The following is a 16,669-nucleotide window of genomic DNA, read 5'->3' on the forward strand; positions in this document are numbered from 1 at the left end:
ATGTGATGATTCACAGGTGACAAACACCGACCTTGCCCCAGTTGGTTTGTTAGGGCATAGGATGACCTTAAGACAGGACCTTCAACTATGGAATTTATACTTTTTGGTTTCAGTTGGGCAAGCCTTCTCACGTCTCTTGACCTTCTATGCACACTGCAAAATCTGTCAGTTCACTTGAGTTTTTCCCCTAGTCAGATGTAGTTATGGAATAAAAATGTAACCTTGCAAAACATTAACAGCTACTTAAAAAAGATGTCCTGTCCTTTCCCAACCCTCTTCTCTCCACATATTCCTTAAAATATGCTGCCTCCTGACCCCAGCAGATAACTGACAAATGCTTATTCCATCCTCAGCCCATCCAGGCTCTTACAATCGGCAGCCTTTACAGGTGAATTTCTTCTATTTGAATCTTAGAATGAATCACAGAATGGTTTGGGTTGGAAGGGACCTTAAAGATCTTCTAGATCCAACCCCCCTGCCATGGGCAGGGACACCTTCCACTAGACCAGGCTGCTCAAAGCCCCATCCAACCTGGCCTTGAACGCTTCCAGGGAGGGGGCATCTACACCTTCTCTGGGCAACCTGTTCCAGTGCCTCACCACCCTCACAGTAAAGAATTTTTTCCCAACATCTAATCTAAATCTCCACTCTTTCAGTTTAAAGCCATTACCCCTCATCCTATCACTACATGGCCTTGTAAAAAGTCCCTCTCCAGCTTTTCTGTAGGCCCCCTTTAGGTACTGGAAGGCTGCTGGAAGGTCTCCCTTGAGCCTTCTCTTCTCCGGGCTGAACAACCCCAACTCTCTCAGCCTGTCTTCATAGGAGAGGTGCTCCAGCCTTCTGATCATCTTTGTGGCCATCCTCTGGACTCACTCCAACAGGTCCATGTCCTTCATATGTTGGGGGCCCCAGAGCTGAACACAAGTACTCCAGGTGGGGTCTCACAAGAGTGGAGTAGAGGGGGAGAATCACCTCCCTCAACCTGCTGGTCATGCTTCTTTTGATGCAGCAAACACACATTGCTGGGTTATGTTGAGCTTCTCATCAGCCAACATCCCCAAGCGCTTCTCCGCAGGGCTGCTCTCAATCCATTCTCTGCCCAGCCTGTATTTGTGCCTGAGATCGCCCCAACCCATGTGCAGGACCTTGCACTTGGCCTTATTGAACTTCATGAGGTTCGCAAAGGCCCACCTCTCAAGCCTGTCAAGATCCCTCTGGATAGCATTCCTTCCCTCCAGCTTGCCGACCGCACCACACAGGTTGGTGTTGTTCGCAAACTTGCTGAGGGTGCACTCAATCCCACCGTCCATGTTGGCAACAAAGATGTTAAACAGTGCTGATCCCAATACCGACCCCTGAGGAATGCCACTCATCACTGGTCTCCACTTGGCCATTGAGACATTGACAACAACTCTTTGAGGGTGACTGTCGCGGTAGAGACGGACACGACAAGTAATAGATCATGCAAAATGGCTACTTTATTGTTCTAACACACCTTTTTATACCCTTCTTTTGAGTATGTGTTAGTATATGATTGGTTTGGTTAGTAACTGACAATTCATGATTGGTGAGTTCGTTAGGACGGTTCTTGTTATCACTATCTTGTTTTTGTACTGGTCTTCTCGGATCTTTCCAGACTCTCAAGGATATACCACAAGCTGCTCAAGGTCGCGCTGTTCTCGAACTGTCAGGAATTCCGTAGGCTCGTTGCATCCCCCGACAGGTGACCATCCAGCCAATTCCTTATCCAGCGAGTGGTCCTTTTTCTCAGTTCAACCACAACATGTGGAACTACGACCGATGTTACTCTCAGTCTAGCCGCTCAAGGGAAAAGTACTACTTCTCCAGGAATGTTCCCCATCCTAGGATGGTCTGTCACATGCCAGGTAAGAGTTGTTGAGGGACCACACAGATAGCCTGGACAACTGCCCTGGCAAGCACAAAGAGAAATGCGAGCATAACGTGATTTTGTTCCAAAAGTACCCACTGCTCCTGTTTCCTGTTTCTAAGAGAAGCATTTCATCCAAAAAAGCCATTACCTTGATTTCAATCCACTAAGCATCTTTACCTGTCCTCAGCAATGAATAATCAGGTTGGTAACGTAAAGGTTAGCAGCATTAAATTCTTTACAAGGTACAACTAGAACTATTTTGCCAAGACACCTGTCTGGGATTTCTTTTAAGCTAAAATAATTTCCCTCAAGCTAAAATAATTTCTTCCTCTTTCCTTCTGTGCTCACGAGTGTACCGTAAGTGCCAGAGACAGGTTGTCACAATTTTTTTCTCTATTTCACTCTCATTTAAATAATTCTTGTACCTTTCCAGGAGCAACATATTGCACAATGCAGCATTTAATAAGAGTAACCTGGTGCTCTAAAAACACCATGCTGCTCTGCTGGATGCTAGATCTAGCTGTGATTACTCTGCCTATACCTGAAAGGAATACAGTCAAAATCAGTTTGCCATTTGCATCAGCAGACAAAACAGGGATTCTAGGGATTGGCTTTTGTTTCAAGAAGCTGACCCTGTAGGTTTGCACAAAGACATCTTTCTGGCAGCAGCTGAAGGCAAATTGCTGGTACACAGCCAGATTTATACTGCAGAAGGCATAGAAGGATCATGAAGGGGAAAAAAAATCTCTGCTGAGTTTTTTGGGGACAGTTAGAATAAGTAGATATTTCATCAGGATTGGTATTGGTAGCTGATGAATCTGTAGCATTCGCTACATATCAAGGTGCCATGCTTAGATCACTGGTCGGCCCGGACCAGGGAAAGAGACAGATAACACACACAGTGTGAGCGCCAACTTCCGCCTTTTATTGCGCAGTTAATTCCTTTTATACTAACAAGGGGAGGCGGGGTTACAGGTACATCACAAGGCTGCGACTAACCCTCTAACTTTCCGTGACATCGCGAGATCTTCCGAACGCCGAACCCTACATCTCTCCCCTCCCTATGACGAGTTGTCTTCTATTGTTATGAACAATTCCACACAAAGAAATAACTATATAAAGTACTATGAGTATAAACATATCTCTACAACTAATTTAAAACACTCTATCTTAAACACCCGTAAATGTCCCATTTACCCTGCAGAGCAAAGAGCTCCTTTACAGAAATTCACACAAGAGGTAGATTGAAAGTTAAGGCTTGGAAAGAATTACTTCTATTACTCTATAAGGTTTATCATTGGTGCGCTGATGTTAAGGCTTGATGTCTGAGGCACCTAGATTCCTGGCTGCGAGCTCCGACAGTCGGATCCCATAACGGCACGTATTGATGGACTCTGAGAAGGATGTCATCTGGATACCCAAGGTGTCACAAGCCAGGACAGGATGACAGCAATCTGTAAGAAAACTCAAACACTACGAGGTTAAGGCAGGACGAATCATACGACTAGGAACCCATTTCAGTAGCCCTTCAGGTGTTTGTATACAGGCATACCCTCGCTCATGCTATGTTTAATCAAAGTATGCTTAACACACTTTTTACCTAAAGGAAGTTCTACATACAATTACTGGCTTTATCAATAAGTGGATTCCGCACTGACTCACAGCATTCTTTAAGTTCTCAAGGACTTTCCAGTGAAACGCCTTTTTTTTTTTTCTTTCTTTTTTTACTCCCCTCCAATGCCTCTCCCTCTCGTCTGCAGAGGCTATTGCGCCGCAGGCAATGGCTCAGCCACCACAGGCTCAACAGGCAAAGGCCCAGCAGGCAAAGGCGCAGCCTGCACAGGCTCAGCAGGCAAAAACTCAGCCTGCATAGGCTCGGCAGGCAAAAACTCAGCCTGCTCTCCCCGCAAAGGTGCCTGATTTCCCTCGCCAGGGGGTGGTTCCCCCTCTACCACAGTTTTTAACCCTCGCAGCTTCCTGATTTCCCCCTCCGAGGGTGTTCTTTCCTCCCATTCCTTCACCTGACAGTATAAATCTCCCTTAACATCCCTGCCTGGAACCCAGTCCAGGAGGCACTCCCCGAATCCCCCCGAACCAGCCGCCGCAACCCCCCATGGACACTGCAGAGGGGGCACATCCGTCCCCGCTGGTGCCGTCCCTACAGGAAAACCCTCCATCTCTGCCGCACCCTCCGTGCCCACGCCCTTGGTCAGAGATGGCCCGCTCTGTGAGCCCCGCTCCTCGGCCGCCCACTCCGTCTGAGTGTGACTCCCTGTCCCCGGGGCACTGCCTCCCGCTGCTCCTGAGGCGGCGCTTCATCCGCGGCTCGCTCCGCAGACCAGCACTCCGCAGCCTTCCGTCCTGCCGCAACCACTCCCCCCCCCCCCACTTTTCCCCAACTTTGCAATCGTTCAGCAACTCCGCGCTCACCTGCGAGCACCGACGGGAGCAACAGCTCCCGAATCTCTCCCCAATTTGGGGGACTTAATACTTCTTTGAGAGAGCCCATCCCTCCCCGGCCCAGCACCCATTAGATGCATTCGCCCGTGGGGCCCCTCCTAATCGTTCCGCGGGCACCCACCTCATCAGCCAACACTTTCAACACCTCAATCAACTGCGCAAAAAGTCAGTCCCATAGTATGTTATCATTTTAATAAGGCCATTCATGCCAGTTCTAGTGCTACCAGCATTTACTATTGTTTGTAACTCTACTGGAGGAGTGGGTGAAGAGTAATCTTACGTAAGAATGAGAAGGAAAAAGAAGAAACCTCCAAAGCAACCCTCTCCTTTTCGAAGTGGTGTCCAAGGAGGCTTCTTTGCTAATGAGTGGATGTGCTTCTCATCTGCTTATGGAACAAAGCCAAACTTGCTGAGGTGGAAGGACTAGGATACAGCGAAGCGTGCTTGGCCCAGTTGTGGCTGTGCTAAGCAGCAAGGCGACAGTACACAGAAATTAGTCACTCAGACCTCAGCGCACTCAGGTTTGGTGCAGGGTGGAAAAACGTGCTCTCCCAGTGGAGCTCTGGGCTGCTGTGGGCTGGGGGGAGGCAGAAAGCAAACGTAACATGTCTCTCTGATGTCCTTAAGCCCTTTGAAAATGAGGTAAGGGAACTCCTGAATTCCCCCCTAAACATCCAGATCAGCGAGTGGGAACTTTAATAACATTTCTACCTTCACTTTTCAGAGAAAGACTTTGCGTCCAGTCTGATACATTCAGAGATGACTGACAAAGCTGTGCTGAATTCTAACGAAGGTACAGCAGAGAACATGAGTAGCCAGAGTCCGCTAAAGCCTCTCCCTACTCTTCAGAAGGTTCCAGGAGGGGAAATGAATCAGTCCAGGTAAAATCTGATGTGAGGTTGCTAGGATTAGGGATAAGCCAAACCTCAAAACCAGAAATTTCTGTTTTCTCCTCCCATGAAAAATGCAACTTTGTGACTGAAGTTTGTCATGCACAGCCTTCATCAAAAGTGCTCCTCGCTACAAACAACCCCACACTTTTGGATACAAATTGAGTTATTACAGGAACATCACAAAATTTTAGGAGCACTTGAAACCCCTTTGAGAAAAACCTCCCATATATTGCAGTGCACAGTTTATACCAGTTGTAAAGTTAGACGTTCTCTTTTTTTCACTCAGGTCTTCGGCTAAAGAATCAGGGGCCAGTCGAAAAGTGAAACAGAGTAAGTAATGGAAATTATAAATGTTAAGACACATGTGTCTAGGACGCTAGTCTGTAGGGTTCAATTACATGGAACTTAGTTATCGGGCCTGAAAGTAGCTCATGGTCACAAGAATGTTCCAGGATTTTCCAAAGAGCATCGGGCTGGTGTACGGCAAGGCCATCGTTGCCTCCGCGGGGACGCCCACATAAAGCTGACAGCCACTGATTGCTGGGCTGAGTTTGCGGAGCAAGACCGCTCAAGAATGTACAAGATGGTCCATCCTTGTATGTTGCAATGTGTTTAAAAATTAATTGATAGATCAAGTAAGGCTGTGTTAATTGAAACAAAAAAAAATAAAAAAGGGGGAGATGTAGGGTTCAGTTGTATGGAACTTAGTTATCGGGCCTGAAAGTAGCTCATGGTCACAAGAATGTTCCAGACGCCTTTAGAAGGCTTTGAACAGACTAAACAAGAAGATAGAAAAAGAAAGATCCCAGTTAGAAAAACACAATACTGGCACTCCCAAGAAACACCACTGTCACCTCTTTGTGTCCCTTCTGAAGCACACAGAGGCAACAAAGGTCAGTCCCATAGTACGTTATCATTTTAATAAGGCCATTCATGCCAGTTCTAGTGCTACCAGCATTTACTATTGTTTGTAACTCTACTGGAGGAGTGGGTGAAGAGTAATCTTACGTAAGAATGAGAAGGAAAAAGAAGAAACCTCCAAAGCAACCCTCTCCTTTTCGAAGTGGTGTCCAAGGAGGCTTCTTTGCTAATGAGTGGATGTGCTTCTCGTCTGCTTATGGAACAAAGCCAAACCAGTCTAACATAATCCTAAGCCTATCCTGATAATATACAGCTTCCTTTTTTCAAAATGTTTTCCAGAAAGGGAGAAAGAATGTCATTTGCTTTCAAGGCTGAGGAACAGAGGTCCAGGACAAGCAGACAGGCTGCTCCCAGGGAAGAACTCCAACTGAGAAAGTGCTATGGAAAGAAGAGACCATCCTGCCTTCACACTCTCATCAGAAGTCTGACCTGTGCCACAGCCACCCCAAACAACAGATATCCCCCTTTCCAGTGGAGCCCCCCCCCCCCCATTCAGAGCCACTTAAGCATCTCCCAGTCACTATCACATACAGAAATATGTATTCTTAGCAGTTATGTTATAAAGATATCTGTTCAGACTCCCTGTTAAAATAATTTTATGCTCATTATATTTAGTCCTCAAGCAATTCAACCAAACCATGCTGCAGAGGTACATGAGAAGTGCGCTAAATGAAAAAAAGGACAGAGGCAACACTTTTGGGCACCGGATTCATTGTTTTGTGTGACTCAGCCAGGCCTGCACAAAGAGCTCTTGTGTGCAGACTTGACTCTACAGTCACAGACATACTGGGGTAAGAAGAGGGGCACACACACATTATCTGCAGAGATGCACATCAAGCCCTAGGCACTGGAAGAAAAAAGACCCTGGATTTTCAAAATCTGGCCTGCAGACTAACTGCAGATGTCTGCCTCACAGCAAGCTAAAATTTGCTTCCATAGTTCTCATCGTTAGCAGAGAAGAATCACAAACCGTAGTATCCAATGGGGGGAGGAGGGGGAACATGGGACACGAATGGGACAGGATGACACCAAACAAACATTAAAACCACCATGCAAACCTCAAGCCACCAAAACAGAGGCCAACAATGACAGAAACACATCTGGCCCTTTTTCAGGCCTCGTGAGTGAACTGTGAAAGGAGGAGAATCGGGGTTTATCTGTTTTAAACATATCTCTGTCAATCTCTTCTCACAAAACCAAAGAAAGGTGATAAATCGACCCTACTTCCATTTATTTTCCAGAGCAAGATTATTCAGTGCAGACAGGCTCATTCAAAACATCTGGCTGTTTGATGGGCAAGGAGAAAAATCCTGTTAGCACAGCGTTAAGGAAAGAGGAGCTTAGCTCAGAGCAGAGCTCAGTATACTCTTTCCAAGAGCCCCTGCCTTCACTTCAAATCACGTCTACTGCAGTAACAACTACCACCTCCATTCCCATTTCCCACTGCAGGAGAGGGCTATGCTAAGACCTGGGGGACAATCTCAGCTCTGCTTTCCCTTGGTGCTCACTCACTGCTGCACATGCCTAGCCATGCTAGAGCACCAGATGAAGCAGGCTGGGGGGCTTGAAGTAACCTGTAGCCGCAAATCAATGAACGGAGTATTTGTGAATGGCCAGCAGAAGGCTGGTCACCCAGAATGGTCGTGACACAGGTCCACTTGCCAACTCAGACCACAGATGCAGAAACTCACTTCTACAAAACGATTTAATGGGTATCAGTTTAGCAGATATGTAATTCCTATACAGCTGTGCAAGAGTATGAGCCTGCAGGCCATGGCAAATGGGAGCAGAGCTTCAAGCAAGAGAGGAGCTGGCAGTGCTTTGAAACTTCCCTTGTGTCTTAGGTGTAAACATTACAAAGTCAGCTGGAAACTAAACCGGAAACCAAGTGAACTGGAAACCAAACAGCAGGGTTGAGTGACTACACGCTGACCGAGTTGTGGTAATGACTTAGTGAATGGGGCAGATACTTGACCAAAAGCTTTTGGGCCATACTCAGATTGCCTTAATTCCATATAAATCTCTGTCCTTAGTGTTTCTTATCAGCTGTCTCTCAGCATCATGCTGCATTAGCTGAGCCTGAAAAACTTAATTATGCCTCAGAGGCTCACTGCCAAACAGAACCAAAATTAACGCAACCACGTTAACATAGTCTTGCAACAGCACGGTTGCATTTCCTTCATGAAGCTGATAGGTTACTGAGCAAACATGTTAGAGCCAGAAGGGTGACTGATAGTTTGCAAGGACAGTTACAATCGCATCTTCGCAGTCATTTCCCTTCCCAAAGCATCTGTTACTGTATTTGCTAGATGTCTGAAAATAAAGCTTCCTCAGGGGCACTTCACCCATCCTAGTTGTGGTGGGTTGACCCCGGCTGGACACCAGGTGCCCACCAAAGCCGCTCTATCGCTCCCCCCCACCAGCTGGACAGGGGAGAGAAAATATAGCAAAAGGCTTGTGGGTCGAGATAAGGACAGGGAGATCACTCAGCAATTACTGTCACAGGCAAAACAGACTCAACTTGGGGAAAATTAATTTCATTCATTACCAATCAAAATCAGAGTACGATAATGAGAAATAAAACCAAACCTTAAAACACCTTCCCCCACCCCTCCCTTCTTCCCGGGCACAGCTTCACTTCTGAATTCTCTACCTCCTCCCCCCTCCAGCAGCACAGGGAGACAGGGAATGGGGGTTGGGGTCAGTTCATCACACGTGGTCTCTGCTGCCCCTTCCTCCTCAGGGGCAGGACTTCTCACAGCCTTCCCCTGCTCCACCGTGGGGTCCCTCCCATGGGAGACAGTCCCCCACAAACTTCTCCAATAGGAAGCCTTCCCGTGGGGTGCAGTCCTTCTGGAACAGATTGCTCCAGCATGGGTCCCCCGCCGGGTCACAAGTCCTGCCAGAAAACCTGCTCCAGCGTGGGCTTCTCGCCCCATGGGGCCACAGGTCCTGCCAGGAGCCTACTCCAGCGCAGGCTTCCCACGGGGTCACAGCCTCCTTCGGGCATCCACCTGCTCCGGCGTGGGGTCCTCCACGGGCTGCAGGTGGATATCTGCTCCACCGTGGACCTCCATGGGCTGCAGGGCGACAACCTGCCTCACCATGGTCTTCCCCACGGGCTGCAGAGGAATCTCCGCTCTGTCACCTGGAGCACGACCTCCCCCTCCTTCTTCACTGACCTGGGCATCTGCAGGGTCGTTTCTCTCACATATTCTCTTTCCCGGCTGCGACTGGTGTCGCGCAGGTTGCTTTTTCCTTTCCCCTTCTTAAATCTCTTCTCCCAGAGGCGCTACCACTGTCACTAATGGGCTCAGCCTTGGCCAGCAGGGGGTCCATCTTGGAGCTGGCTGGCGTTGGCCCCGTCAGACATAGGGGAAGCTTCTAGCAGCTTCTCACAGAAGCCACCTCTGTAGCCCACCCCGCTACCAAAACCTTGCCATGCAAACTCAATACACTAGTAGTAAAGGAAGAACAAGGTTATGTTCAATGTGTGAATCTCAAGATCAGAATTAAAGTCCTTTATGTTGGGAAGTCTCTCAGATACGTAGTAACCTGTCAATCCATCCTGAACTTTGCCATTCCCCAATACAAATGCTGCCCAGTCACGTTTTCACCCTAAGCTTAAGCTGTGTATGTGTCCTCCGACGCCTTCCTTGATCCTACCTGCCTGCTTTATCAGTGACCTGGATTCTTTAGCAGGAGATGCTGAAGCAGATTCTTACAGTCACGTCAGGGTGCAGCAGGGATGGAGAAACTCTTCAGGCTACTCTGGCAAGGCAGCTGCATTTCTATGTCCTTTAATAAAATTAGATGCCCTATCTTCTGAACTATCACTTGTCCCTACCCCCAACAGCTGGGAGTCTGCTGTCTTTAGGATCTGTCTGCTGTTACTGAGAAGGTTTGGATAGTACACCAATTTAAATGGTCATGCATCCACGTCAAGTATTTCTAAATGTTTCATGAAGTGCTCAGCTTGCAAACCAACATTCCTCTGCAAGTATTTATTTCTGTCCTCCTTCAGAGAGGTTATGCTGTCACTGCAGATCTGGCCTATTCAATAAACACGTAAAATCTTTGCATTGTGCAGTGAACACAGAAATGAGTTATGCACTTTATCGTGATAACTAAATATGGGCAAGTCTTCAGAGCTCTCAGAAAAAAATCAAAGAACTGAGCTCAGGCAGCTGTGCCACCATTTAAAGCAATTTCATTAAGCAGTTAAGAAAAAGAATAAAATGCATTAGGTTAACATCAACTATTACCAACTCTACCAACTACCTCTCGTGTGACTGAGAGGAAAAGCTCGGTATCCTCCTAATGCTCAAAATTCTTATTTCCACACATACTTACTAACATGGCTGGGAGCCTTAGGTCCACTTTGAAAGAGAAAGTAACTTGATGGGGCACTTGCAGCCCCTCTAGCAAAACCATTCTGAGGCAGAACTGTGCGTAGCTTCATGGTGAACATACGGCACAAACTGTTTCTATATTCCTGTTTTTGGAATCAAACCAACTTACCGCATCTCCATGAAGGCAAACAAAAATCTTTGGCAAGCTTATATAAATGTACATTCCAAACCCTAAAAAATTCAGCAACTGACCTAAGCAGGTCTGGGAGTCACCACAATCTGAAACATGCTAAGTGTCCTCCACAAGCTGCTCTCCAGTTTTTGCGCTCTGACGTTGCATCAGCACTGTCACTGGAGAACCTTTCAACATTTGTACGTGAAGAGTAAGTTTCTTTTACCTTTAGCACCATCAGGTCATCAAAGCTGCAGTCCACAATGAGGCGAAGTGTACTAGGAACAACTTCCCTTCGCATACGCTTTCTGTCATTCACTTCACTACTGGAGTCCGATTTTGACTGACGTTCAAGTTTTCTCTTCTGGCGTTTTTCTTTTCGTTTCTGCCTAAAGAGACAAACAAACAAATACATCTTCAAAAAGTGCTGCCAAATCTGCTGAGGCACGTGTTATGCACACAAATGCATACTTCTACGATCAAGGTGGTTGTCCCATGACCGTGGTAGTTTAAACTTATCCTGTTGCTTCCATTTGTGCTAGGCTGATACCAGCATGAAACACACCCCCCATCTTTGTGAAGTTCTGTATATACCTACAAAGACAGACATCTGACACAAATTCAACGAAGTCAATAGTGGGAGCTGCGTGGATTTACGGGTGCTCCGAGTCAGGTCTCATAACAGAAACAACCAAAAAGATTGCCAAAATTGCACTATCGGAATCGGAATGTGGAAGGCAATTTACCTCCTGTTTCAAGTTTTTCAAAAGACTTCTGAAACAGTTGTTTCTTCCCTCTGGTCCCCTGACGGGAGCAGGCAGTTGGGAGATCAAATTTCGGAGACAGCAACTTTAACAGCCACTCTCTGGGGGAGGAACACTTTGCATTCAGCAGGACAAGGATAAACCACCACCAGCCCATTTGCAGATAAGGTTTCTCTCAACAAAATAAAACAGAAGCTCATCATCTTCCAAAACTATTTTAACAGGTTGTAAGTCAACATAACTTACAGCAGAGCATTTCATGTGTCAAAAGAAATTTTTTTTAGTCACTGACTTTGTAAGATTCACCAAGTCTGACAGCACTGGGGAAAGAGGACGCAGCCCATTCAGAAAGGGACAAAGCCACATGTTACTTCTCCCCTCCGACAAACCAAAAACATGCAAGTTTGAATCCCTCCCGACATCCTCTTCAAGTTGAGGAACACTTCTAGTATGAAGAGAGAATGCTTACCTTTATAGCTTCTTCATATGCAGATGGAGTAGCCTGTGACTACTGCTTTAAACCTGGCATGGGAGAAAACTAGTTCAACTGCCTTGATTTGCTAAAGCAATCCACACGCAAATTCTGCTGACACATCATTATTATTATTAGCACTCAATACTACACATGATCCTGCAAAAGCTATTTTGCAAACCACACCTCTGTAGATCTTTCTGTTCTTCCCACTGTTTCTGCTTCAACAGCTTCTTCCTTTGCCTCTTGGACATGGGCTCAAGGCATTCTTCCTTGTCTGAGCCTGCCTCCTGTCTCTCTACCGGACTGTCACTTGACTTCACCTTTCCTTCCACATCAGGAACTTCAGGAGACATGGTGTTTTCTGTTGGCACCTCTGGACTTTCTCTTGGTGTTTCTGATGACATTCGCTTTTGGCTGGGTTTCCTGACTTGTTCCTCAACACTTGATAAATATTTCACTGAAAGCAAGCTCTTCCCTCACCAATCCTGTAAGAAACAAAACAGTAGTATGAGTGTTATTAACAAGAAGTGCAATTAGAAAAAATATTACTCTACACCTACTGTAAACCTGAATAAAGAAAAAATAATAAGTACGAGATGGCCTTTTCTTGTTTAAAGCTAGGTTAGTGCCTCTGCAAACAGTAACATGTAAAATACCAGAGAGATTATAATCTGTATTCAGATCCCGTCTAAAACTCTGCCTGCTACATTGCAGCTATTCAACAGTTTCCAATTAGAAACTCTGTGAAAACACAACGGCATAAAAGCAGGGAATCACACTGGATTAAACATAAAAGAAAAACCATCAGCAGTACTATTATGTGTACACAAACTATTTTCAAACATAGAAACAGAAAAAATCAAAGAGGTTATCTTGTGATAGAACTAAAGCCATTTGGGGGGAAAAAAAAAGGTGAACAAGCTGTACACCTTCAAAATTAATTTTTATTTCTTCTGAGAACCAAAGACACTGGCCAACCACTGATGCTGGCCACTGTCAGTGGTCAAAACACAGCAAGTAAGGGGATGAACAGACTGAACTGTTAACTCAGCAAAACGTTCTGCATTCAAATCAGTTACAATTATACCCTCTCCTTTTCAATAACAAGTATTATTTTTTAATAGTAGCAGCTCCCCTGTGCTCAACAGCCGCGTAGTTTTCTACAGATAACTACTTCACTGGAGAAGGCTGCGCTGACAGAGCCAACATGCAGAAAAAACAATCCCCTGGCTTCTTCAGTAACAGAAGAGCTGGAAAACCACACGAAACGCCAGAAAACCAGACGTGTTTCAGCTAACACGCCCCAGTTTCCCTCCCTGGGGGTGTTACGACCTTAAGGCCCAGGGAGCCGAGATGGTTGTGGGTGCCAAACGGCACGGCCTGGCGCGGCACAGGTGCGTCTGCAGCCGCCACAGCGTGCACGCCCCGCGGATACCGAGCTCTATACGTACATCTGTGTACGTATATATACACCCATATACACACATACATCTATATACAGACACGTATCTATGTATACACACATTATATATATAGAAACACACGCGTTATTTTTGCTCACGCGCCGAAGTACCTCATAAGTCCACAGGACCGGCCACCTCCGCCCACAAGGGCCCGGGGAAGGGCCGCGACCCGCCCGCCACAGGCGGCAGCGACAGCCGGGAGTGGGGAGGGGGTGTCACGCTCCCCAGGCCGCCATTTTCCCCGCCTTCCCTCAGAGGAAAGCCGAGCCCGAACCCCAGCTCCCGTCCCGCCCCACCCCCTCCCACACCAAGGGGTAACGGACGCGGCGGGGGAGGGAAGGGGGGGCTGTAACGTACCCGCGAGCCGCCCCACGCGCAGCGCCGGGGGGAGGAGGGGTGGGGAAGGGGCGGGTGATGGGAGGAGGGGGAGGAGCAACGGCTCCGCCACGCGCGCCTCCCCTCCCCTCCCCGCCCGCCACGACTTCAGATCCCGGCGAGCAACGGGCGGCGGTCACGTGGCGCTAACGGACAGCGCCCCGGCGCTGAGGGGAAGCGCCGCGCCGCGCCGCGCCACGCCACGCAGATAGCGAGTGAGCGCGAGTTTCGGCGAGTTTCCCCTCTCCTGCCCGCGGAGCGTCCGGTAGCCGTGTCGGGACCCGTCCCGGCCGGTTGCGCAGGCAGGGGGGGAGCTGGCCTCGCCCGTTTGCGCTGATCGCTCTGTTCTCAGTCAGCTCTGGCGTCAGCTGGAACAGCTGCCAGTCAAATAGGAAAGGAACAAACAACCACCGTAACAAAAGCACTCGAGGATCAGTCGCAGTTTGGGAGGGTTTCTCGGTTTTGCATCATCCCTTACAACAGCGGCTGACAAGCCGAGGTCGGCTGCCAGTGGCGGCCACCGGCCCACGGCAGGGTGAGTGGACGTGGGTGCCGTGGCCAGGCTTTAGGGGCCTTTAGAGCCTGCCCTTGCAGGCTTTTGCTTTACTTATTAATCTGTCTTTATCTCAACCCATGAGTTTCCTCACTTCTACTCTTCTAATTTTCTCACCCATCCCACTGGGGGGGGGGGGGGGGGGAGTGAGCGAGTGGCTGTGTGGGGCTTAGCTGCTGGCTGGGGTTAAACCACGGCAGATGTCCAAAGGATCAGGGACATGAAACGCTGCAGGTGCTCATTAGTATGAAGTGCAGAGATAAAATGGAGCAGCAGGTAAGATCCAGAGCTAGCATGCAGGGCAGGTCACATGAAACCTGTTCAAACAGCTTAGGCACCATATCTGAAGGTTATACAAACGTGCATGACAGGGCAATGGAGCTGCATTAAGCAAGCACGGGATGATGACATCCAGTTTTGTGAGGAGGTAAACAAAGACTTGCAGAAATAAACACCAATACATTCCCAGAACACCCAGAAAATAAGTAAATTGCTCAGGGGACGATGCCTCATTGATTTTAGTAAGCTCAAGAACAAAAGCCAAAGGTGGAAGCTGCTGCAAATTAGCCAGACACCAGTTATGAAAGTTTATGGGTTTAGAGCAAGTATTAAAAAAATCTGAAGAGGAAAATAATATCTAAGGAGAGTACTGAATCAAGTATGAACACCCCCTTTTTAAATAATGCCTTTTATCTTCCTTTTAGGTCTCTGAAAAATCACAGCCAAGTGAAAAACGAGAATAACAAAGCACATCTTGCACTACTTGAAGTAAAAAAGGAACAAAAGGGAATGAGTATGAATCAACGGTTTTATTATATACTGGCTTTAGGAGTGTCAGTAGCAGACGCTGTTGTTCCAGCTAACAGAGCTACCTTCTTGGAAGAGAGACAATTAAGCTATACATTTCAAAGATGGGCCAAATTTTAGTCAGCCTTAGATTTGGAAGTCATACTGAAGTTCATCTCTACCTTCCAGAGTAACTTATCACAAGAAGAATGTGTGCTAACTCAAAGCTTATTTTAAAATCCCCCTGCACAGTAAACGGATATTTTCCAATAATATGAACCAACAACCAACAGCAGCACGGTGAACCTATGATCTTCAGTGTGATTACCTAATGAGCTGCATGCTGGATCTATGACATATCCTGAGCAGTAAAAAGTTTTGTTTAAGTCAAAGAAATGCTGGAACTCTTCAAACTTATCTGACCTTATCCTCAAGCTCTAAGGATTTTAGGAATGCCATCTTCAAGATCTATTTTACAAATAGGTAAATGCATTGTTAATTCACACAAGCCACCCAGTGCAGAGGAGAATCTTCCTCTAGAAGTTCTGTGACAGCGCTCGCACTGAGGTACCACCGTAATGATTCAAAACAGACTAACCTCCAAATGTGTTGTTACAGCCATCCACATCACTGCAAAGTGTGCATCAGCAGCGTGACAGTACCCATAAACCAATACATGCTTACATCGTCATCCATCTATTGATTTTCAGCTAACTATGCATTTAAATAGCTGATACCTGATCTTTCTTGAAGCTGCCAACAGGAAGGTTCAGGTTATTAAGCAGTTTCAGGAAAGGGACAGATGTCAGTAGGTAACAATATTTCAAAGGCAAGCCCAACAGTCCTAGGCTGCACTTCAGGCTATTTTCTTTTTGAGTTCCTTGGCTCTGGGGCACAAAGAGTGGGCACAGCCAGTCTCCCAGCTGCAGCTGGCAGTCAAAGTGCCTCAAGACTGCCCTGAGCTGAGGTGCTGATGTGGCTTTTTGGAATAACTGGTCAGTGTGGATCCCCTTGGCCAGCTACAGCCCTGTGCAGCACGCCAGCTTGTACTGCAAAAAACCACCATCAGTGGCCAACTTCTTGACTGAAAGCCCCTAAGATGGGATTATTCAGAGAGGCTCTTTTCCACTCCGATAATTCAGATGCCCTCCTGCAAAGGCTAGAATCAAACACAGTTGCTCCATAAGCAAACATAGGGTCAATGAGCACATATGACACGGGACCCGAGTCTACGTGGAAACCAAATTAAAGATAGATTGACCTGAATCCAGGAAAAGGACAAGCAGGGGGCTAGTACACTAACCTGCAGTAGTACAGTGTTTGGGAAATTGCCACAGCACAGATGCAGATGAACGCTGCTGGGGTCCCTGACTTCAGGAATCTGGTAGATCTGTCACGGCCCACCCACAACCAGGGGGGCCGAGTCTCAGTGGGAAGGGAACGAGACAACAGGCTTACTTATGGCACCTTGCTGTGAGCTGCCTGTTGCATGCCACTAAAGTCAAGTTTGCCTATTTCATCCAGAAGGTTTGACTTTCTGCCATATCCCCTTCATATTTCCTGC

General features: G+C 47.2%; 1 protein-coding gene and 1 long non-coding RNA gene across 44 annotated transcripts in view; one reads left to right on the forward strand and one right to left on the reverse strand.

Moving 5' to 3' along the window:
* The window catches only part of LOC142032347 (alcohol dehydrogenase 1-like), a 330,614-nt gene that overhangs the window by 85,669 nt on the left and 228,276 nt on the right, over positions 1-16,669 (reverse strand). For 40 of the 43 annotated variants that reach the window (XM_075031193.1, XM_075031006.1, XM_075031212.1 and 37 more), the window contains 4 exons: positions 12,112-12,413; positions 11,923-11,975; positions 11,436-11,554; positions 10,916-11,078 (listed from right to left, as the gene is read on the reverse strand). The gene's annotated coding sequence lies outside the window, so the exon portion shown is untranslated. Of the gene's footprint in view, positions 1-10,915; positions 11,079-11,435; positions 11,626-11,922; positions 11,976-12,111; positions 12,414-16,669 lie in introns of all 43 variants that reach the window. The other 3 variants (XM_075031099.1, XM_075031223.1, XM_075031012.1) reach the window with 3 other exon arrangements.
* LOC142032702 (uncharacterized) lies at positions 13,899-16,223 on the forward strand. Its single transcript, XR_012650954.1, has 2 exons — positions 13,899-14,301; positions 15,024-16,223. It is a non-coding gene; the product is annotated as an uncharacterized LOC142032702 (long non-coding RNA).

This window comes from Buteo buteo, chromosome 1 (genome assembly GCF_964188355.1).
Source record: "Buteo buteo chromosome 1, bButBut1.hap1.1, whole genome shotgun sequence".
NCBI classification, from domain to species: domain Eukaryota; kingdom Metazoa; phylum Chordata; class Aves; order Accipitriformes; family Accipitridae; genus Buteo; species Buteo buteo.